Genomic DNA, 8,306 nt, shown 5'->3' with positions numbered 1-8,306 from the left:
GAAGACTTGACTTCAGTCCAACCTCTGACACATACTGGCTATGTAACCCTGGGTAAGGTGCTGAACTTCTCAGTGACTCAGGAAACTCCCTGAAACCATAATTGCAGGTGCTGATCTACATTGGTAGAAGGAATTACTCACTTGTCCTCTCTAACCTGAAATAAGTTACGTACTCCTCTACCTTCCCCATCCCTATAGGATAACAAATCACCATTTATTTAAAAGCAATGTTACTTAAAGGTAACTTTTTTTGTAAGTATACATTTTCTAGATCAATGTATACTAATAGTATTTCTTCTGTCTCTGGTGGAACAATATTTTTTAACCTTAAAAGGTGATCCATATATGTACCTCAAAAGGTTGAGAAAATGGTCAATGATACCTTACAGATGTGTTCTCCAATGCTTGGTAATGTGCATATGAGGACATATAAAATTAACCCACTAATGAGGATTGGTGTACTAGCCTTTCAAATGTCATAGCTAACAGTTGACACATTTTGGCTATTTAAATAGGTTTGAGGACCCTACCCTGCCTGCTACACTGTAGTGCAGAATTTTACTGGCTCCCCATTAATTCTATAATGAAATTTAAATTCTTGTGTTTGACATTTAAAGCCCTATCTAACCTGGCTACATTCCCCTTCCCTTTCAAAATATCTACATTTCCATACATGCATACATAAGTATGTGTGTATATGTGTGTCTATACATACATGCAGATGTGCATATATATATATATATATACATACACATATATATGTATACCTCCATGGGAATGCTTGCCTTGTGTGAATTCTCCATACAACAGTGTTGTGGGCAATCATACTTTTAATATTCAAATAACATAGCCAGCCCATCAGAGTTGTGCTCTCTGTAGTAGAATTAGAACTTTTGACAGTTTAGTTTGAGAAAGGACCTCAGTGTCTGGTATTTTATCTTGCCCAGTGATCTTCAGAATCTTTATAAGACAGTTCAAATAGAAATGATTCAGTTTCTTGGCATTGCACTGGTATACTGGCCATGTTTCACAGACATTCAATGAGATCAAAACAATGGCTTTGTACACCTTTAGTTTGGTAGGCAGTCTAATACCTCTTCTCTCCCATATTTTCCTTCGGAGCCTCTCAAACACTGAGCCACCTCTGGCAGAGATTGTGTCAATTTCATTATCTATGTAGACATCCATAGAAAGTATGCTGCCAAGCTAAGTGAATTCATGAACAGCATTCAATATTTCTCCATTGGTTATAACTGATAGTTCCATGTATGGATGGTATGATGCTGGCTGGTAGAGAATGTGTGTTTTCTTGGTACTAATTGTTAAGCCAAAATCAGCACAAGCAGAAGATAATTGATCCACATTTTTTTTAATAACAGCTTCAAAGGTTGCATTGAATATGCAATCATCTGAAAACAAAAAAAAATTACGCACCAATTCTCCTTCCACTTTAGACTTGACTTCTAGCCTTTTCTTTTTCTTACTTTCTTGTTTTTTTTTTATTTTTTTATAAATAAATATTTATTTCTAAGGTATTAAAAGAAACAAAAATTATCTTTTCAAGTTAAATAATTTACCATCAGTGCAGTGGCTGACCTTGATGCTCTTTTCATCCTTGTTGAAGGCATCTGATAGCATTCCTGAAAACATCATAGTAAAAAGTATAGGAGCAAGCACAAGGACCCTGTTTCACTTCATTAGTGATTGGGAAAATGTGAGAGCATCATCCATTACCCAGAATCTGCACAGGCAGGCTGTCATGAAACTGACATACAATACTGATAAACTTCAGAAATTTTACCATAATTTTTCAAAAGCCTCCATGAGTGATAGTATCAAAGACCTTGGCCATATTGAAAAATGTTGCATACACCTCTATGCTCCTCATATTTCTCCTGGAGTTGTTGGGCAGCAAACACCATATCAACCATTCCTCAGCCATTCCTGAAGCCACACTGGCTCTCAGGTAGATGACCATCTTCCAAGTGAAGTAATAGCTTATTAAGCAGGACTCTGACAAGAATGTTGTTAGTAATGACTAAGAGAAAGACACTCCCTCCCCTGTTATTGTCACAGGACAATCTATTTCCTTTACCTTTGTAGAGATAGACAATGGAGGCATCCTTGGACTCCTCAGGGATGACCTCCTTTTTCCATATAACCATGAAAATTTCAGTCAGGTTTTGCATGAGTGGTGGATCCACTGCCATGTAAATATCAGCTGAAATAAAAACACCAGGCACCTTGCCACATCAGAGGAACCTAATGACAGTCAAAATCTCTTCTTCAGTGGGAAGTTCAACTGGAGAGGGATTGATTTTGGCCTAAGGTATATAGTTAATGGATTCAACATTGATTGAACATGATCTCTTGAGAAAACTATGGAAGTGTTCAGTGCATCTCTCTACTTATCACTAATCAATGTGGCTCCATCAGCATTGAGTAGTTGAGAGGCACAATATGATATGTCTTTGACCCATAAATAGCTTTCAGGGCATCATAAAGGTGCTTTGGATTGTTACTATCAGCGTAAAACTGAATTTCATCTGCCATCTTACTGAGCCCAGAATCCTGCATCTCTTTAAGCTCTGCTTGCACTTTACTTTTGATGGAGTAAATATTGCCTTCTTAGAGATGGATGTACTATCATGCTGGTAAACTCTTTCACTGTGCTTACTGTCAAAAGAAAAAAAAAATTGTATCGAGTTCTGACTTCAGTAAGCTGGTCTTCTTTTGCCAGTCTTGTTTCACTTGGGGCTGCTGTTTGCATTTGATACCTGGTGAGTTCTCTTACAACAAAAGCTGCTCATCTTTCAGGTCTCCTCAGTTTTGTGTACACATTCCATGTACCTATGGTGACTGGAATCTTCTTTGCAGAAGTTTTCATACTTTTGTGTGTGTGTTTCTACTGGAGAGGGGTGGAATTTCCATCTGCCATGGTAAATGGGCCAGGATTGGGTAAAGCAGGTAAATTTTAGGGCACCTTTTATAGCCCCTTCCACATGTCAAGAGGTGAGCAGTGTGGTCCTTTGAAGAGGCTGCTTAGACACACAGGGGGCTGTCAAATCCCATTGCTGCTTTAGTCCAGTGAGATTACCCTATTGTCTGGGCTGCTGGTGTGTAGGGTTGTAACTGCAGCTCCCAGTGTATCTTCACCTGCTGCTTTGTCACTTGCCTTTCACCACAAGACTTGCAAGTACATAAAAATGACAAAATGATATTGGTGATATCTTTTATAAAGTGGATTTGTGAGACAGAGTTACATGAAGTCATTGGCCTTACACTCTCTTCCAGATTTATCAGAGTCCAGTGGCAAGATAAAGGAGAAGACAAATGGGGATGGTCCAGAATGCAGTGGATGACCTCGATGTGTAACCAAACTCTAAATGCTCCACAGTGCCTACTTCAGCCACCTTAATTGCTGTTGGAACAAACTGTTGTGAAGCATCCATTCTGCTGGGGATGTCTTCACATGCTTGGGGTAGACACTCCCCTAAATCATGGAAGGGTTTGATACCCCTTGGTCACCCTCAACCTGGTTTTACTCAGTTGTGGCCATAATGCACACTGTAGGTTCTTGGCTTCATAGGTAAGAGTTAGGTGAATTGGGTAGAGATCAAAGGTGGAAAGCAAAGTGAGGGCTTGGCAGCTCTCACACCAGAGGTATTAGTCTTCATGCTCAAAGTATAATTTATTTTATGTATTTGTATTTCATATTTATTATATAAATATTCTAAATAGAGTTATTTCTAAATGTACATAAAACCAATAGGAACCCCCCTAGAGGAATGTGAGTAGCAACAATAAATAAGAATGTGAGATGCATTATTTAAAATTTTCACTGTAAGACTTTCTTTTTTGTAAAGGTAAACTACAACTATCCTACCCAGTTAAAATGCACGTATACTTCCTAGTAAAAGTCCTACATTCATTATTTCATGAAGTTACATTTACTTATCAGACTAGGTAGTCTTTGTCAATCAAGGCCTTGTAGAAAGAACTCAGGAAATCTGATAATTGTGTCTAGAAAAAGGATAAGTAGTTAAGGGATAGCAAAGAACATAGGAACCAGTTCATAAGGCTTAGTTTCAGATGAGATGATTCAAGGGGATAAGGATAACAAAAGGCAAACTTAAATTTTAAAATTTCATCTAGAACTCTAACTCTCCCTCTCTCTCTCTCTCTCTCTCTCTCTCTCTCTCTCTCTCTCTCTCTCTCTCTCTCTCTCTCTTTCTCTCTCTTTCATAAAATAGGAAGCTAAGTTAACATCATTCATTGGTTCTCAATAGGGGTACATGATTTTTCCCTTTTTCTCCTTTTAGACTCTTTGGATTCTATTTGTATTATATGGGGACAAATATATTGACAAAGATTAACTACAAAATCTCAAATCCTATATACTCTGATTTATCAAGAAAAAACAAGAAAATTGAAGTCAAAGACCCAAAAGATCTAGTTCTGAGAAGCACAGATTTTTATTTGTAAAAAATCTCTATTGAACCCCACAACCAATGAAAGTTAAATTTTATTTTAAATTATTTATTTTGTCCTGTTGATTTATTAGGAATATGTGAAGAGGTGCACTTGGCCAGACCTTTACCATTTGGCTGAGTGACATAAAGCCTAGAAAATATCAGGAAGCTTATGATGTACATAACTGAATTCTAATAGAGCAAATGCCCTCTTCTAAAGAAAGGATTATGTCTTGATGTTTGAATGATTTCGGGGGTGAAGAATAAGAATAGGGAAGGAAGATTGCCATAGATTACTATATAATCTGCTAGACATTCTTTCCAAGTGGACTAAGTTCTTGAGTGATTCATCTTAGGCCTTATTGAATAGTCTGAATTCCAAGCTGTGAACAACATATATTTTTTAAAATTCTGAATAAAACAGAATTTCTGGCTCTTGTGCAGACACTCAGCAGCTGGAATGTGAGAAGTTAAAAAAAAAACAACTAGAATCAAAGCACTATATGTTGTGAAGTGTTTAGGCTGCACAATAAACCTTTATACATGACCAAAAAAATGGATGAATTACAATATAGGAAAAAGAGCTCATCTGGGTTTTTAATAGTAGTTATTGATTATGAAAGTGAATTCCTATTTAGTGTTATCAATGAATTAATAAGAATTTATTAATCCTTCCTTGTGTCTTTTGCTATTCATACCTTTTCCTCTGAAGATACTTTTAAATTTCCCTGTGGGTATGTTATAAACACCTATATATACATGTTGTCTCCCCAGTACTTAGATTACTATTTGCCAAGTATTGTTTCTGTCCCGGAGGAGCTTCATTTTAAAAGGATTAAAAACACATGTAAATAAATGTATATCAGTATATATATTTATATACACACATGTATATGCAGTTATGTCCCTCAAACATATGTTGACATGTAAATGTATATGTCCATATACATACATACAGAGTAGGTAATTTTATAAGGGCAGTCACTAACATCTGGGTGATACAGAAAAGTTTCATGCATAAAGTGGCATTTGAGCTGACTCTTTGAGGCAGCCAGAGATTGTTAGAGGCAGATGTAGAGAGGAAAGTCATTTTTTCTCTTGGGGACAGACAGTGCAAAGTAACAAAGATGGTGCATGGATTGTTGCATGCCAAGAATTATAAGTAGGCCCATATGCCTAGAAAGTAGGGGGTGTAGAGGGGAATAATATTTACTAAGACTGTAAACATAGGAAGGGAGTATAAGGTGCCAAATGGAGAAGTTTATATTTGATGCTAGAGGTAACATAGTGAGCCACTGGAAGGTGAGTAGGGGGTGATGTGGTTAAACTTATGCTTCAGGAAAATCACCTTGGCAGCTGTATAGGAGATGGATTTAAGAAGAGATAAAGTGGAGCAAAGAGATTAATTAAGAGACTATTTCAGTACATATACAACCTATATCAGATTGCTTTCTGTCTCAGGGAGGAGGGAGGAGGAGGGAGGAGAAGGGAGGAGGGATAAAATTTGAAACTAAAAACTTAAAATAAATTTTAAAATTATATAAACATGTAATAGGTGAAATATTTTTTTCGAGACTATTGCAATAGTTCAAGAAAGGGGTAGTGTGAGTCTGAGCAAAACTACTGGCTGTTTGAGTAGAGAGGAGATGCATTGTAAAGATGCTGCATAGAGTGAAATGACAAATTTTGGCAACTTATTGCATGCACAAATATAAAGCTAATGTAAGACAAAGTAAATATTTTATATAATATACATACAATGTTGCCTGAACTTGTCATATTATATATAACAAGTTAACATATGATGACTATGTGTATTTATATAGTTATGATGATGGTGGCATCCTGCACAGTAATTAGAAGGCTCAGCAGAGTAAAGGGCTTAGGGAAAAAGATAATTACTTTGTTTTGGACATGGTGAATTTTGGATGCCTACTGGATATCCAGTTCCAAATGTCCTCTGAGTATATGGGACTGTAGAAATGGCACTCTTGGTATAGTCTGGGGTGGGCTATGTAATTCTGATCATCAATAGCCTCAAGATAATATTTGAACTGATGGCTGATGACAAGATAACCAAGTGAGATAGTGTTGAGATCAGAGAAAAAGTGCACCCATGACATAGCTTTTGGGGATACCCACAATTAAAAAGCATGACATAAAAGAAGGCCCTGGAATGGAGACTGAGAAAAAAAAAGAGTTTAAACAAGTAAGAGAAGTAGCAAGAGAGAAGTGTCATGAAAACCCAGAGAGAAGAAAATATTTTGGAGGATCCGATGAACAGTGTGAAAAGCTGCAAAAATGTCAAAAAGGTTGATGAGTGAGAAAGAGGCAATTATATTTGGCAATTAAGATATGGTTGGTAATGGAGACTATGTCCAGTTGATTGAGTAGGTTCAAAGTCATATTAAATAGGATTTAGAAGGAAGTAAGAGGAGATAAAGTGGAGGTACCTAAAGCAGAACTAGGCTATAGGATTATAAATGTAGAGTTAGAAGTCATCTTCCAATTTACCTAATCCAACACTTTCATTTTAAAGATGATGAAAATGAAATTCACAGAGTATGTTATCTATTGAAGGTTATAGGGCTAGTAATTGACAGTGCCAGTATTTAACTTATGTACTATGGGTATATACGCAAAGATCCTTCCAATGCATCACAAAGCAAAACAAAAACAAAAACAAAAACCACTAAATACATAAATATATAGTCCAAGTACTGAAAGCAGTGGTCACTATTGCAAAATAATTATCTATTAAATTCCCTATAATTAGGAACAGAACACAATAAGCCTTACAGACCTCTTTAACAACCTTTTCCTTTGACAAAGTTATAAAACAAAGGTGAAGACTAAGGCAACAATCTGACTATTCCATCTTCAGATATATATTTTGTGAGAAAAATATGGGTAGTTGAGGCAAAAAAAAAATTTAAGTTGATTAGAATCAGAGCATTAAAATTATTTGATTCAAAGGAAAACATTAAAAATGAAAATTGAAGAAAACTCTCTTCTTTCATGTGAAGATTTTTGGTGAATATTTTTTGCCTGATTTATATTCGGTCAAGTAAAGAATAGATGGAGAAACAGGAATAACTAGTAATAACTTTTCACTTTGCAAAAAAAAAAAATAAAATTTTAAGCCTGATAGACCCTAAATACAAAACAATATATATGGAAATAACCTAAATCATTTATTGAATTCTCTGTGAGTAGGTTTCTTTGAATATTTTAAAAGAAGGTGAGAAATAAATGTGTTCGATTTTGATCACGGAAAATATGGCGGCCACAGGAAGTTGGATATACTAGAAAGAATTAGGAAAATGGCTAAAAAGATGCAATCAACAAAATTTCGTTATTAAAATGTTTTTGTTTGTGTCTTTTTTTTAAATATATGCCTAAACAGTGTAGCCACAGTGAGCACAATATCATCACTGGAAACATAAATGTGCCAAAGCAGTAAATTGCACCACTCTGAAACACTAAATGTTAAACATCAATAGAGTGCTTAAATCAAATTTAAGACATGACTTCAAATCCAGCCTCAAACACTTACCAGCTAAATCACCCTGGGCGACTCACTTAATCCTGTTTGTCTCAGTTTCTTCATCTGTAAAATGAGCTAGAGAAGCAAATGGCAAATCACTCTAGTATCTTTAACAAAAATAACAAAAACAAAAAACCAAAACCAAACCAAAACAAAACAAAGCAAATGGGATCACAAGGAGTCAGACACAACTGAAACAACAGAACAATGAAAGCAATGTTTTTAAAAATGGTCATAAGACTTATTCGATGGCAAGAGAGAATTTTTAAAATTATTATTGCTTGCAT

The sequence above is a fragment of the Phascolarctos cinereus genome, unplaced genomic scaffold (genome assembly GCF_003287225.1).
Source record: "Phascolarctos cinereus isolate Bilbo 61053 unplaced genomic scaffold, phaCin_HiC Scaffold_4;HRSCAF=312, whole genome shotgun sequence".
NCBI classification, from domain to species: domain Eukaryota; kingdom Metazoa; phylum Chordata; class Mammalia; order Diprotodontia; family Phascolarctidae; genus Phascolarctos; species Phascolarctos cinereus.
This window is presented reverse-complemented; position numbering follows the sequence as displayed.